This window comes from Misgurnus anguillicaudatus, chromosome 13 (genome assembly GCF_027580225.2).
Source record: "Misgurnus anguillicaudatus chromosome 13, ASM2758022v2, whole genome shotgun sequence".
Taxonomy (NCBI): Eukaryota; Metazoa; Chordata; class Actinopteri; order Cypriniformes; family Cobitidae; genus Misgurnus; species Misgurnus anguillicaudatus.
This window is the reverse complement of record NC_073349.2, coordinates 26078272-26095107: the sequence shown is the minus strand read 5'-3', so window position 1 is coordinate 26095107 and position 16836 is coordinate 26078272. Positions and strand designations below refer to the sequence as shown.

At 37.8% G+C, this 16836-nt stretch overlaps 1 protein-coding gene across 1 annotated transcript in view; it reads right to left on the bottom strand.

The window, feature by feature from the left end:
• The window catches only part of hoxc13a (homeobox C13a), a 90127-nt gene that overhangs the window by 19074 nt on the left and 54217 nt on the right, over nt 1-16836 (bottom strand). The window lies entirely within an intron of this gene.

Below are 16836 nucleotides of genomic sequence, written 5' to 3'. Positions count from 1 at the left end.
ACCCAGTGTTATCTCTAGTGTTTCCCCTGGTTAAGTACGAATAGGCTGAAACGTGAAACAGATAACCCAGGTTACGTTAACCCGGGGTTTAGCCTAACCTGGTGTTAACTATTTCCAGTGTGGAAAGCATGTGAAGACTTGCCCCATTGAGACAACTTGCCCCAAACATGTGTGCTAATGTTGGTTAAATCTCAGGGTTAGCTCAACATAGCACGTCAGCTAAAATATTAAAAAACACATTATTTGCTCCTCTATTTGTGCAAAGTTAAAACAAAAGTTGTATTGCATAAAATTTAAAGTGCAATGTTTTACTTTTTAAGACAAAAAATAAAAATATTGTAATAATGTCAGATTAGAGCGATCTTGAACACAAAATTGACTATAGTCAATATTGTCAGTATAAAAGTCATCACACAAAGTGGCTATTTGATTTTTGAGAGCCTCTAGTGTTGGAGTTATGAACAGTGTGACAACTTACCCATGTGATAACTTATCCCACTCCCCCCTACCAAGTGATCCCATGTTTACCAAATATAACAGTACTTTTCAAAAAAAATATTAGAGAAACCTGAATGTATATTATGTATATGCCTATTAAAGGTCTAGTTCACACAAAAATGTAAATTCTGTCATCATTTACTCACCCTTCCTAACCTGTTTGCATTTCTTCGTTTTGCTGAACACAAAAGAAGAAATTTGTTCTCAAGCAGAAAACAGTACCACCTTTAACTTTCAAAGTAGAAAAGAAAAATACTATGGAAGTCAATGGTGCTAAAAGACAGTTTGGCTACAAACATCGCTCAAAATATGTTTCTTTGTGTTCAGCAGAACAAAGAAATTCATACCAGTTAAGAACAAGTTTGTGTTACTCCCCAGCCTATATAATAATTATTTATGGTTATGGGTTTGCTTTTTCCAGGGAACACATAGTAAAACCTTGAATACCTTAAATGCACTGTAAAGGGGTGTGCACAACAAAGCTTTTTTACACGACTGAAAATGCCAGGCATACGCCGACTGCCAGTCTTTTTTCAGCCGACTGCCAGCCTTTTTTCAGCTGAGCGCTTTGGTTGCTGTGATACTTCTGCTTTGTTTATCAGTCATTGAACGATTCGCTGATTGGTTGTTGTGATGTTTATCCCACCCCTCCTCCACTGTGATTGGATGGCCGTGTGAGAACTGACAATGAGGAGCTGAGCTTTTCACCCAAAGTTGAATATTTTTCAGCTCTCTGCACTGAAAAACCCCAAAAATGCTAGCTGCCGGCTTTTTTGAAAAGCGCTGTGCTTCTATTGGAAACAATTGAAAACATAAGCCGGCCGCGGCGTAAAAGCTTTGGTGTGCACGCTACCCAAGTCGATTTTGATGAAAACATCTGCCAAATGTGCAAATGTACTTGATGCTTACTGACCACAGAATACCATTGATTTGCATGATAAAAGAACTACAGGAGGCATTTACATATCATGTTAGATTTAACATTTGACTGTACGATAAAGATAAACATCAAATAATCACATCACAAACTGATACAGAATTATTTTTAGTAAAGAAACAGAGTCAGTACTTATTAAAATTCTGATTCTTATTTGCACCCTTTGCTTTCTATATAAATAAAAAATCATGACAGGACATGCAATATCAGAAAGTTGCTTCACCCCCTTTAAAGGGACACTCCCCTTTTTTGGAAAATATGCTAATTTTCCAGCTCCCCTAGAATTAAACATTTGATTTCAACCGTGTTGGAATCCATTCAGCCGATCTCCGGTCTGGCGGTACCACTTTTAGCATAGCTTAGAACAATCCATTGAATCTGATCAGACCATTATCATCACGCTAACAATGACCAAAGAGTTTCAATATTTTTCCTATTTAAAACTTGACTCTTCTGTAGTTACATCGTGTACTAAGACCGACGGAAAATTAAAAATGAAAAAAAAATTAAAAAGTTGTGATTTTCTAGGCATATATGGCTAGGAACCATACACTCATTCTGGCGTAATAATTAAGGACTTTGCTGCAGTAACATGGCTGCATGAGGCGCAATGATATTACGCAGCGTCTGAAAATAGTCCCATGCTATTAAAAGTAACCAAGGGAACTATTTTTGGGCAGTGCGTAATAGCACAACGTCTGCTGCAGCCATGTTATAGTAGCAATTTTTTTTTAACATCTTGAAAGCAGATATTTACTTGGGTAAAAAAACGATGCAATGTTTTGCACAGTTCGTCATCAGTTTCCAGGTAAAGCAGACACGTCTGGAGCCTTTTCTCTTTGGAACAGGCAACTACTGTAAACAAAACCTCAAAGTTCATGAGAAAAGTCGAAAGCACTGCGCGCATGTTGACTAACAGGGTTGCCGATAACCCTTCATCTGGTCCACTGAACTTAAAGAACAAGTTCGGTATTGTACACTTAAAGCCCTGTTTTCAGATTGTTTACGATGAAACAGAACGGTTTTGACCGAAATTTCGACACACGCGGGTGCCCCGAGAACCTTCGGGTGTTTGTTGTTTCACCTCCCACCTCTACAATGTGTGTATAGGTGCACTGGAACAATCGTTCCCAAAATGCATTAAACCCCCGCCCACAAAGACATGAAACTCACCGAGTGGCCAGGGGCGCTCACCGATACGCCCACACAAAAACCGCTGCAAAAGACGCCTTCCAACAGGTGTTTTACCATTCGTTGTTAACTTGTGGACCTATTTATCCAAACGCCTCCCACCTGTACATTCTTCCGCTGAGAGCTTGAATAATAGACACTCCAGCCCAGTGGGTGGCGATAATCCACCTTTGCCAATTGCAAGAATACAAACAATGTTCCCGGCGCGGAGTAATACCGTACCTCACAGCAAATCTTAAACAAGTCAATGGAGTTGGACAAAACTACGATAAAACCTGTTGGAATGCGTCTTTTGCAGCGATTTTTGTGTGAGCATATCAGTGAACACCCCTGAATGAATGACACATACATTTTAAGCGCATAAAGACATCAACACAGCATATTAATAACACTGTTTTATGAATATTGGTTTATTATCTTCTTTACAACAAGTTTTCTTTGATATGAGTTCTCCATTTCTGATTTACCTGGAACTATTGACCCCGATGAGAGTATTGTGAATTTTTGGAATTAGAGTTTACATTTCAAATTGCCAATAGACCTATCTCACAGTAACCGGAAATACGTAATCGTCATGAAAGCGGAGTTCCTGTCAAGCGTAAACACGCTAGAAAAACATAAACCCGGGCAAGTTTAAAATGGATCAAAGAGTCTACAAAACTTCGTTAAAGCAACACTAAAGACTTATTGCTCTTTGCTCCCCCTACAGGTTAGAAGCGCAATTGTTCATTACCACCGTCGTAAATACTGCAGCATAGCTGGCTCTGATTGGATTGTAGGTCTGCCGTAAAGCAAGTTTTTGTAGTTTTCACTCAAACTACAGGACCACTACCCGACGGTTGGAAACTTCTTTAGTGCGGTTTTGGCCGATAGAGGGCTGCAAAGCGAATGTGAAAGTGCCATTCACCCTGTTTTGAGTGGATGAACCACTGAAACTTTTTTGGAAACGTTATTTTAAGGTAAAAAAACCTCTTTGGTGTTGCTTTAACGGATTTGCCAAATATTACATTTGCTGATGTGACACGACTAATGGAGGAAAACTTTTTCCATGAAGAATTTTCCATAAGTAGAGAGCAAGTCTAACTGTTACTGAACTGTTAACTAAAATGACACATTATTAGCGTGTCCACTTACACATAATGTATGTATAGTAGATGATATAGACTACCTTACTAAAACATTATATTTTGCTTTGAATGAAGGATTATGGTACCAATTACCTTCAATTACTGCCTATGATTGTCCAAGTGAACATCTTGTGTGTAGCAACAATAACGTTAGCCGGATGCTTTCATTATCAGTTAAGATTTTTGTCTGGTAATGTCTGTGATCGTATGTTTGTGTGTCGGGGTGAACTCATTCCAAGAAAAAAGGGTAGAGACAGCATTTGGTTGCAAGCGGCGACCAGTGAGCCCTAAAATATAGTCATCTTTAGTGAAGTGTCTGCTGCATAAGTGCTCCCCTTTCTTATGGTGAAGTTAGGTCCTTAATCTCGCCGGATAGCCTGAATCCATTTCTGTCTAACTTCACCATCAACAGGGAATTAATGGAACAGATACGGCTTTTTACATTGCCTTGACTGCGGAGGAAGTAGATTTCCGCGACGATTGCGTAATTCCGTTCATAAATACGGAAGTTGTGAGAAAGGTCTATTGTCTTAACAATGATAAAAAAGTGTATATGTGTACAATTAGACACTGAAATCTTTTTTTGGTGGGGCCAGTATACATTTTTTTTGCGTTGAGACCTGTTAATGCATGGATATCAGCTAAACCAAGCATTTCAAGACATTGTTTTACTGCATCAGAAAGGAGTATTGGCTACAACCAGCAGCAGCTTTCACCACAAAGCAATATCAGTCTGCTAGTGTTACTCATTCTACACATCGTCCTTTCCAGCATCCTTTGCAGTCTTTACACAATCACAACCCACAGCCATGTCTGTCCCACTTCTTTTTAGTCCCCATTCATGGTTTACCAAACAACAACTGTTATTTGCGTGCTATGTGTAATTGTTATTTTATTAGTAAAAGACATGCAAAACAGACACCGTAAGCTTTTGAACAAATTAGCTTGGTTCGTGCCGCCAGTGGTAAAGGCCAGGCCTCAAAACCAAGGCACATTGCTTAAGTACTCAAGCTAAGCTTCTGGTCTCCAGTCATGACCGAATAGGGAAAAAATGTTTCTCTTGAGCCAGGCCCATCGGAGGGAACTTGGTGTGTGATATCTTCTCTGTATACCTCTTTACCCTGAGTCTTCCCTGTGTATCATCCCTACAACTTTGACACCTGCGTTTAAGCACCAACTCAGTTTCCATTACAGCATTGCTCTTCTCTTAATTACGCTGCATCTGGTTCCAGTTAATGTCACTGATGTCACTGCTCCCCCTTTCACTTAAAGTTCAGTCTCTCTAGAGAAACATGTTCTACGTCCCAGTTTGCCTGTACACTACGACCTAAATGTTTGCACTGTTCTTGTTATGGAAAAGTATTCGCATTTCATGCATGTATAGCACAATTGTATGCTAGTACTGAGGCATACTAATGTGAAACAGAATTAACCGTTGTTGCCAAGATAGTGATCATTAAAAATTACACATCAAAATGTAACTTGACATGCATTTCAGCTTTTCTTTACTCAGTATTCGTCAACAGTGACTGCTCTTTCGAGGGGCGCAAATTCAAAATATGTTTTGTTGCGTCATGTAAACCATGTGCATCACGTGTTTTGTCAAAATAAGTGCCTGCTGCACACGCGTCAAAACTGTTTATGATAAAAGAGACATTCACGATCACAAAATACACGCAAGACACTTCCTTAACAGTAAACTCTGATTACGCATGAGATTATGTGAGTATCTGGCAAACGCGAGCGTCTCTTTTATCATTAACCCTTGAGACGCATCTGCAGCAGACACTTATCAGGCTGTTTACACTTGGCATTAACATGTGTTTTCGTCGATCGGATCACAAGTGGACGACGTTAATGCCAGGTGTAAACGGTGTTCAAAACGTTTTGAGCTCGTTCACTTTCGACCACTTTCAACCACATCCAGAGGTGGTCGAAACCACTTTCGATCGGATCGCTTTGGAGTTGCGGAACGCACATGTGGTTGAATGCGTTCGAACAGCCACACGCGACCGCCTTATCTAATCTGAGGTATTAAACACAAGTTTTACGTCTTTTTTTGACTTCTGTCGTGAACATTCGGTGAACAGCGCTATTTTTAGCCTTTCATTGATAAAACTAAGCGGCTGATCTCCGTAGTTTCGTTTTGAAAGCGTGTGAAAGTTGCGCGATCCTATTTCATCAATTGCGCTGAAGATTCAAAGAAAGCTCTTACATACTCATGTACAAAACACTGTGCAGCATGTTTACTTGCTAAACAAGCAGTGCACTCCGACATAATATTAGTTTGCGTCCATATAAACTCATAATTACTCCCGCTCGGGTTTGAATGACAGCAGAGAGACTCGCCCACCGTCTCACAGACCACCCCCTTATAGTATTCAGCACAGAAACGGTCGAAAGTGGACAAGAGAGATGAATTTAAATACCAGGTGTAAACGTAATGTGTCTCTCTCGTCCACTTGTGATCCGATCGATGAAAACACATCTTAATACCAAGTGTAAACAGCCCCCATGACATGACACGTGATGCACATAGGTTCACTCTACGTACCGAAAACATATTTTGAAATTACGAACCACACACGACAGGCTACATACATGTCGTGACGAACTTCACATCGTGCGCCCTTGAAAAAAGAAGTCACCGGCCGCAAATTGTATGTTGAAATGAGTCTCCAGAATGGGGTATTATTCCCAATGAAAAGTACTGATCCAAAACTCTAATGTCTGATATTACATAAGAAATAATAAATGAAAAAAGCAGCAATGTGAGAAGTTTGTTTTAATTTGTGTGATTGTTGACCCCTCACTGTCGTCTAGGTCAGTGGTTTTCAAACTGGGGGCCGCGAGATGGTGCCAGCGGGGCCCCAGTTTTATGACATTTTATGAAATACATTAATTTATCATGAATTCTGTGTAATTACATCTAAAAAAATAAGGCTAATAACCAAAAGCACTACTTTTTTGTATAATTTAATGTTTTTTTCATTAAAATTTTGAGTTTTAGAACAGTTTTTTGTCACAAATTTTCTTTGGGGGGCCGCGAAGGAATGTACCTTACACAAGGGGGGCCGCACGCTGAAAAAGTTTGGGAACCACTGGTCTAGGTAATAGGAAGAGTTGAGCCCAAGTATACATAATTTTTTTTTCTACATACACAAGAGTACCCACACAGATGAATGCACAGCCTTGCATATACTTCATATAAGTATACTTAATTTGACCCGTACCCATACATGTGCATTCAAACGTATGTGCATTACAACAAATTGCAATACTATCCTGGCCCACATACTACATTCTCTTGTTCAAGCATGCATCAGACATGCGGTTACAAAAATCAGTCGGTGCGTGTACAGTACAAGCTTATACTATTGTGATGAAGAAATTTGCGCACGCATTACACTGACCCTCGCATATCAGTTAAACGTGAATTGTATCCCTGGTCCCAGTACTTCCAAACTGTTTTGCAACACACTTAAATATACAAGATATATACTACTATTTAGGGCATAGTATAAATTGGGATGCAGCATGCATCAATCTGCACGTCATTATGAAAATTAACCATGGTTCTATTATTGTAAATGTGTGATAACCATGTTTTTGGGCATGCAGATCCAGCCACAAAATCGGTTATGCGCAATCGACCACAGAGCAATAAGCTTTAATGTAACCTGGGTTTCCCACAGTGATTTGCCATAACTACCACTTACATAAACAATATATTCTGATTTGGATATCGCTCGTTATAAAGACACATACAATGATTTGTGTTGTTGTGACTATATTATCATCGGGAGTATAGGTAATTTTTATACACAACCCACATATAAAGAATATGTTTTTGATAAAACCTTAAATATTATATGGCCAGGGGTATACTGCAACGAAACACATTTAACAAGTTTTGTACACATTCCTAATCTAGACAGATCACTACCCCATTTGTGTTTTATTAAAGTAATAAAGTACTATAGGGCTTTAAAGATATGAGGATGAGTAAATGATTATAAAATTTGCATTTTACAATAAGGCTTTAACAATTAAACATATTTATGTAACTGTTGAATCTATACATAACAGTTCCTATACAGAAGTCTGTCTTAAAGTGCAACTATTGTCCCATTCACGATTTTACATGTCCTTTGTTGTGTACGTGTGCATTAGTTAGGGATAGTATAAAAATTTCATATCATAATTATAGTGACCAACGCCATCATCAATATTATCATGGTTTTGTTAAAATGAGATAGAAATGTTAAAAAATAATTTATACACACACTGAAAACATTTGAACAAGATTTATTTTTGTTAAATCACAATTTAATATTTCATGTCCCTGAAATTATTTCTGTTGTAAAAAAAATAAATCTGTCTAATAAGTTAACTGTGAATGAATACAATACATTATCCCTTAAATGCCTTCTTGTGCAAAAAAAACTATGCATGTGCGTACCTGCGTCAAACTGATTCTGGCTGGACCGGATTTACCACGAGTTTTTAAAATCACGGTAATCAAACACGGTTGTAATGATAATTAAATTTTAAATGATAATACTAACCGTCAGGACATTCTATCGTGGTTAATCGTGAAACCGATAATCGTCCCATCCCTAGATTAGTTCATGTCAACGATATGCAAAAGTTACATACCCCAAAGTAAACGATGACACAAGCTATCGTCTCCAACATAAATTTCTATTCTTCGACTACAACAAACACACGGATTGTAAGCAACAAGACCGACATTATCATAATTCCTCCCGCTTTGATTCATAGCCTGTAAGTTAACTTCTAAAAACATTGCATTGTGAGCAAATCTTTCAAACATGGTAAAGAGCGTCACATTTCCGGCTGACGACAGAGGTATTCAGGCTAATCACAATGTACAGATTAGCTGGCCAATCAGGGACACAACGCTTATCAGATCAATGAGATTTGACCGAAATCAAAGCTTTACAGGAAAGCAGTATATCTGGGGCTACAAAAATGTACAGTATGTGTGAAATAATGTGTTTTTAACCATAAACCACGCAAACACATTGTATTATACCAAATACACAAAATAATGCTGTTTTTAGCAATGAAATAGGTGCACGTTAACATTTTATTAAAGTCAACATGCTTTGGCAAATATTTTGCAAAAAATATAGAGGCAAACTAAAGTAGTAAGCATTTCTATGCTGTAGGATTTCTGTTTTATACTTTTACAAAATTTGGGAGACTAATTTCAACATTCTGGGATGTAATAATTACAATTTCAAATACTATTTAGGAGACAGTATGCAAATAGGGACCCAGGGATGGAACTCATTAAAGCAGCCTCTAATTAAATAACCATGACGTGTTTTTATGTGTCTCTGGGTTGGATGGTCAAAACCAGACATAGATTTCCATAATTGACTAGTCTGCATACAGCAAACCCTGTGTAATTAATAAAACTTCGACCACCGGTGCACAATCACATACGTTTCTCGGGGAATAATGTACGGTAACACTCTTAAAAAAGACTCCTAAAAATGTTTTTTGTTGGACTGTATGGTTCAATAAAGAATTTTTAACTTCCACAGAAGTTACACAAAAGGTTTGTGTAGTGGAAAAAAGGTAATACAGGTTATAAAAAAGAACTTATGATTGAAAGGTTCTTCTGTGGCATGACTGCAAATAAACCTTTATAGAGACTTTATTTTTATGAGTGAAGAGCTGCCGTTTAAGTGGAAAATAAAATTACTAAATAAATGTGACCCTGCCTGTAACATCCTGGCTAAAGTCTCATAATCTAATTATAATTTAGATTAATTACATCAATTTCACTTATTGATGGCACATTAATTTCAATGTTTGACCTGGTCTTAATCAGTCAGTATTAAAGATATCATTGTTATATTTTCACAGAATGTTCTTATAATTTTAGGTCACAAATAAAATGAATATAGCTGGGTTTTCATATGCAGGATCACAAATAGGCAGAATTTCTAAATAAATAAAAAAACTTTTTATATGCCCACTTTCACGTTCCTCCTAAGAAAAATGCAAATCCAGCCCCAAAATCGCCTAAGCGCAATAATAACGCAGAGCGATGACCTTTAAAGGGGACATATTATGAAAATCTGACTTTTTCCATGTGTAAGTGCTATAATTGTGTCCCCAGTGCTTCTATCAACCTAGAAAATGTGAAAAAAAAACATTTTCTGCAAGCATGTGAAAAAATAGGTCATTGGAGCTCCTATTGTGATGTCAGAATAGGAAAATACCGCCCCCTTAATCTGCACTATCCAACCACAGCACAGCCATTTAGGACAGAAAGTAAGAGAGAGAGAGAAAATAATTCACAGCACAATTGAGTTTCACTTGCAACAAACCACCATCATTGTGATCAGTGTTTGCACTTCATCCGCTTATTTGCATTTTAAACGACACACCTAAACAGCACACTTTTGTTCAGACCTACAAAGTGGCAATTTTAACATGCTTTAATTTATTATCTGTGTGGTATTTTGAGCTAGAACTTCAATTATGCACTCTGGGGACACCAAAGATTTAGTTTACATCTAAAAAAAAAATCTCATAATATGTCCCCTTTAAAGGTGCCAAAGAATGCATTAAAATAATATGTTTAATTGTTTTTTGATATTTACATAGAAGGTACAGTATGTAAATTTATTAAGTGCAAAAAATATCCAGAAACGTTTATACATGTCAATTTACAACCCTATGATTTGTCCTTTGAATGAAATGGTCTACTTTTGCCCTATTTGGATGGGTCATGAATAATAATGTCACGCTCTGCTCTATTTGCTCTGCTCTGACGCTTGTGTCAGTAGCTCACATTAGTAAACATTTTAATTACTTTGTATGTAATTTAATGTTGGGGCATACATCTCGACTCGAAATTTGTGTTATGTTCAGTTTGGCCTGTTTTCCAGCAATGTTTTCATACAATTTTACATAAAAATGAAGAAACAAATGCGTTTGAGGCTCACAATATGTCATCATCATGTACAGAGCTCTTATTCATCTATGCCTAGGTAAATATACAGTTTTTTATTCTATGGCACCTTTAATGTAACATGAGTTTCCAATAGTGATTTGCAATATACAAGCAAAACTTTTGATTTGGATATTACGTTGTAAAGACACACACAATGATTTGCAAGTGAAGACAACTAAAATGGATGAAGGTATAGGCTATATGAAAATCATTATGTATTACCGGTAGTGAAGGTAATTTTATTATGCTTTCATACACAACCCACATATAAAGGACTATGTTTTTAACAACAAATTAGGTCTAAATATTCCATAGCTGGCGGTACAATGCAAGTGTAGCCTAACTAATAACAAATTCAGTTTAAATCAGTTGTTAAGATTTAAAAATATCATTCATCATCTACACAACACAATAATCAGAACACAAAAATGGCAATGCACACACGAGGACCTCGCTGAAGGAAAAGCTTTAAGCCTAAATAAGAAAACGCATGCTCATTAAAACATTATAGTGGCCTCGGTCTGGTTTACAATTGAGAAGATTTGTAGTTTTCTCAATGCTTTGTTTAAACTTTCTATTTCCGCTTAGAGTCGTGCATTCCCCAGCAGGTTTTTATGGCATCAAGATCAATCTCAGTTTTTCTGTTTGCATAACTAATGTGAAAGTTCTGCTCCTCTAACAATCGATGCTTTTTGAAGAAAAAATCACTTTTTTTAAACGTTCGTGTGTTCCTCTCGCCACTTTCTTAGAGAAGAATGTGCCATCATTTAAACGAGTTCACTTTTCACGCTGGTACGCGTGTGTATATGTTGACGGCCTTTCACAGATTATGCAAAATACACTCGATACATTTTCGTTTACATGTCAACACGTGTTAAACCTTATGTATGCAAATTCACACACCTTTGGAAGTTGTCCGATGCATGCAGGTAAGAAATGGGCGCCACCAATGCGTCGCAATGATATATGACATCAAAGTACCGCGAGAACAAGAAGGCCAACGGCTGCATGAGCTATGAAGTGTACCTGGATCAGTCGGTAAAAACAGACGTTACGACCAAAATCATTTTATTTTTAATCCAACACATTTAATTTAATTTAATTTAATAAACCTATGATACAGCATACATATACAAAAACACCGTTTAGTTGTCTTTCTAACAAATATCCGACAAAACAATGCGTCGGGTAGGCTATGTAACTTACTATAAAACTCGCATTTTTGTAAATTTACCTCATTTAAATTAAATACAATTATTTAACGGAATTATTTTGCATTTATAAACACAATGCATGAAAACAATTTTAAGCATTAAGTCTGCCACAACTTTGTTCATATTTGACTTAAATAATTTATTATAACAAAACCTAATTTACATGAACAAGAAAACATCAATATGATCGTCTAAAATAAGTGCAGTATCAACAATATAAACAAAACATTCAGTTCAAAATACACTTTACTTCAAGAATCCCCAACACTGTAATATTTTTTTGCTCCCATTCACAAACTTGAGAGCTCACTTTTATATCTCTCCAATTTCCATTTGTCTTCAATGAAAGTAGGTTTGGAATGACATGAGGATGAGTTAATGCTGATAAACATTTCATTGTACAATAAGACTTTAACAATTAAATGTAGTAATATATCTATATATGTGTTTGAATTTAAGCCAACTTGTACTTTGGCAAAGATTTGGGAAAAGACAGATATAGATAATACAGTGGCAAACTTATGTACATTTTTTTTTGTCAGTAGCAACCAAGCAATACAGTGTATGTTTTAATATAACTTTATGGGTGTTTCCTTAGACACAAAGAATTTTAAACATGTAAATGCGCAGTAAAAATCTGAAAATTGCCATGCCATAATTACAGTAATTGCAATGTAACTTGAGCACTTCATAAAAAAACAGTTGTCATGAGTTTTGGAGGAGGGAATGGCTAGCTGGGTCATGTTAGCAGATCTCATGCTTGTCAATACTTTATCAATACTTGGAAATACATGAAGAAACAATAGCAGACGATTCATACATTCTGTATTTATTTATTTATTTATGCAATGCAATGCAGAGCAAACATACCACAGGACTGTAGAATAATATATTATAGTAATACATTCAATTGATCAAATTAATAGCTATAATTTAATGTAACACTTTTATTTGTAAATATATACATATTTGGAATGTGAGCTTTTGTTATAATAAAAAAGTCTGACTTTTTTGTGTCTGTAAGGTATTTAGTCCAAATTAGCTCAATAAAAAGTATTACAGTCTGTCTAAACTGTATTTAGTCCGAATTTAAGCAATAAAAAGTATTACTCAATTTATGTACTATACCACAATAGCAGTGTTAGCGATGACAGTCATCTCTCTGTTCATGCAACACAGTCTACTTGTTTTAATGGCTTTCCCTGATGGTTCTTGCTTCCAGGTAATGGCATCCCTGTGCTGACTGGCTGAGGCTTGCTGCAGCCTCATCGAGTACCTGAGGGGTGGCTGAATGGCGCGGCAAGGGGTTTACGAGGAGGGATAGTAAACAGACAGCACTGAGAGCCAAACCCAAGGTCTTGCCCTTTGGATCGAGCCAGTCTGTAGCCTGACGAAACAGCCAGCCAAGCAGGAAGCAAACGCACGCTCCCTATTCAGTAAATAATAAATGCTCTCTTCATTTCGGCACACTATCCCCCACTGGAGTTAAAATGAGCTGTTTCCCAGGAATTTGGACCTGCTTAAATAATAAATATATATATATATTTCCATAGCAATCTTCCAAGGTGAGAACTACAAGACTGATATCATCCCTCAATACTGAAATATTCTGTTCACACCAGACTCCAAACTGGACCCAATCCAGTTTCGCTTCATACTTCCTTTCTCATTCTTGTGATGTTAATCATTGTCCCACAGTTACCAGTGTTCTTTGATCACTAAACACTTTTATTGGAAGACATAATGTTTGGCTGTAAACATGTCTCAAACAACATGCTGCTACGTACAGAGTCTGAATCCTAAATGCATAGTTCGGACAGACCGAAATATCCAAAGAGTGTTAAACAGATAAACAGAGGAAGAGAGACAAGTTTGTGACGTGAGCTGATAGCTCCTTGTTGTGGTATATTCTCCTTGGCACTAAAAGTCATAAAAGGCCTGTAGGTTTTACAATGTCATGTCCAAACGCAGCATCCCCCCACCGCTTCTCCTTCCCTCCATGCTAGCTTCACCTCCCCCATTCTATCTTCCTCGTTCTGCTTTCATCAGTCGAAGAAGACAAGCTCGTATTTACCACCGAAAAGCAGTGTGAATGCTCTTCAAAAAGAACTGACTGGAAGGAATGTAGTGGGTTTGTGTAGCATTGAATTTTAAATGTGGTCAGAATGTTCTAATACCAGGAAAACAATGTCGGAACCGTTTGTTCTACTGACGCCTTTCCAAGAACACATCAGACGTTCCATTTTAGGCTTTTTGTTTAGGGTTCCAATTCGAGTCCATTTCTGTGTGAGTGGTTTTGGAACAAAGATGGTTTCTTATGAAATAGCAACTTTGATTAAAATCGATTCTTTACAAGAAAAATTATCTAGAAGTGTCAACACTCCATTCTTTAAAGCTGACGCTTAGATTTACTGTCGGCATTTCAAAACAAAAGACTCAGAGGTGACCAATAAATCCATCTGTACTTTGCTTCCTCAAGCTATTTGTCCGGTTGAAGTGTGAAACACTCATGTGGCAAGCCCTACTTGAACCAGAGCAGTGAACAACATACACTGTCCGCCAATTATCCCGTCTGTCTGTTTCTCTGCTAATTACGGCTTGCCTGCTGTGTTTGTGCGAGAAGCGTAGGTTTTGAGAGACGGGGGCTAATAATTTGAAATTTTTCGAAAAGACAGAAGGCCTCTGGCCATCACATGCCACACAGGCAGTCCCACCCACAGCACTCAGACCTGTCATTGATCGGCATCCCACTCTCGGACACCCGGCAGCTGTGGCTTAGCGTGACAGAAAAGTGCAACAAATTTCTTTGCTACTGCCACTGGGGGCAAATGTCAAATATCCCTGCGTATTTACGCCACTTCCATGGGGGTATTTTCTGTGCAGGGTGTGGATGTCACATCTCAGAGAGAGAGAGAGAGAGAGAGAGGAGAAAAAAACCTGGTTTCGTTTTCTGGATGCCATCCAGGTCTACGCACGGTACCAGGCAGCTGTCAGTCGGATTGATGAGCCCAGCTGGTAAAGATGTGCTGGGTGTCAGCAGGGCGGTAGATTTTAGAGGGCCAGAGAGCACTCGCCGCATGAGTTAGGTGGGATCTGAAGTGAACATGATTTAGAGCACGGCGATTGGGCAGGTGTGATGACTGCGTTGCAGATAGTTTGTTGGTGAATCAGCCGAAGGTAATTTCAAGATGGGAGCAGAGGTCAGGCTGTGCGTTTGCGTAAATAGGAGAAATGGTGAGAAGAAAAAGAACAAGAGAAATCGCTGGAGGTGCAAAAGCTCTCTGCAGATGTCCAAATAAATGGTAAATCATTGAGAAGACCTGGGGCCTCCCAAATGCTTTTCGACTGAATGTGTCTGGCAGCCCGAAGGCTAGCGAATGACTAAAACGTTAACAGGAATCCTCAGGGCACTTGCACGCCGTACCATCCCCCACCATGCAGGGCCTGTGCAAACACACACGCGAGCAGAGCCAAAATGGTGCCCATGCGCATGCTTCGGGAGATGGCCTCTCTCCGGGTGGGAAACGCATATGCGCGTTTAGCTTCGCTCGTATGCACAAAGTGTCTATTTAGGTGTGCATCCTCATTCCAAGAGCTGTAAAGATGCCATTGGCATCTTAGCTCAGAACACTGAATCGAATTACAGGTGTTCCTCTTACCACAGTTGCACTCGAAAAAAAGACATTTTATGACCACGCTTGTATAGAGGCCTGGGGAACCAGAAGTGACACAGACCCACAAAACAAGTTAAAACCACATACCCGTGATCACAGACAGCACACGCAAACATAAAATGAGTGAAAGATGACTTTAAATCTCTCTTATAATTTACAACACTTTTAAACGTTGGTCAGAAGTTTGAATACTGTATGTATTAATGGTGTGTATAAACATTCTTCATTTCTCCACTCGACCAAACTAATCTTTCACCGGCTAATGTGAAAGTCGTTGACTCATTTTACCCTTCCTTTAACTGCGTAGTTGAGAAAGAAAATAAAGCCACAATGAGTCGCTCTATATTTTTAATATGCACATTTGCATTTTAAAGGGCGCCGTGAAGAGTTAACTTAACAGTTTCTACATACAGTTACATTATTGCCTCTAATAATTATCAGTGATAAACTGCCTGAACATTAAAAAAGAAATACAAATCCATTTACATTTTTATGGGTGGAAAATTATAGTGTGACATTTGAGAGTCATTGGGCCGCAGATTATGGGCTTATTTTGGAAAGTCAAAGACATCTCAAACGTTTTGGCAGTTTGTGATTTAGCCATATAGTTAGGCATTGTTACAGTAAGATTTTATTTTATTTATTAAAATTTTTTAAATGACAGATATTGGGAGTAAGATCTTGTTATTGGTCTATAAGTTCACACAAGGCATTGATGTGATTCACTGATCATGCATTTTTAGTTACAAAAAAAGTATATAGTGCAATATTTCATTCACAAATTCTGATGGAATTAAAAACTTTCAGACTATTAAAACAGCAAATCATTTTAAGTAATATTATTAATGTTCCAACTACTAGCTATTACAACTGATAATATTAATAATATAATTTTATAACCATATATTTCTTCTTATACAATTCTGCAGATTGGCTGTGTGTTATGTGTACTAGCATACGTGGTTTGTGAATGTTGCCCTCTGGCGGATAAGCGAGGTTGTTACTCATCGCCCTCCCTTAAAAATACAGCAGCAACTGTGACACCCAAAAGCATTTACTTGTCTAGATGTTTGGCAATCTCTTGGCATAGTTTAAGTTACCATAATTTAATCGTTAACAAAATGTTCAACATCACGTGGTTACGAACAGCGTGTCCCTGCCTGTGGACAGTCGCTATAAAATGGTTCACATTATTCTT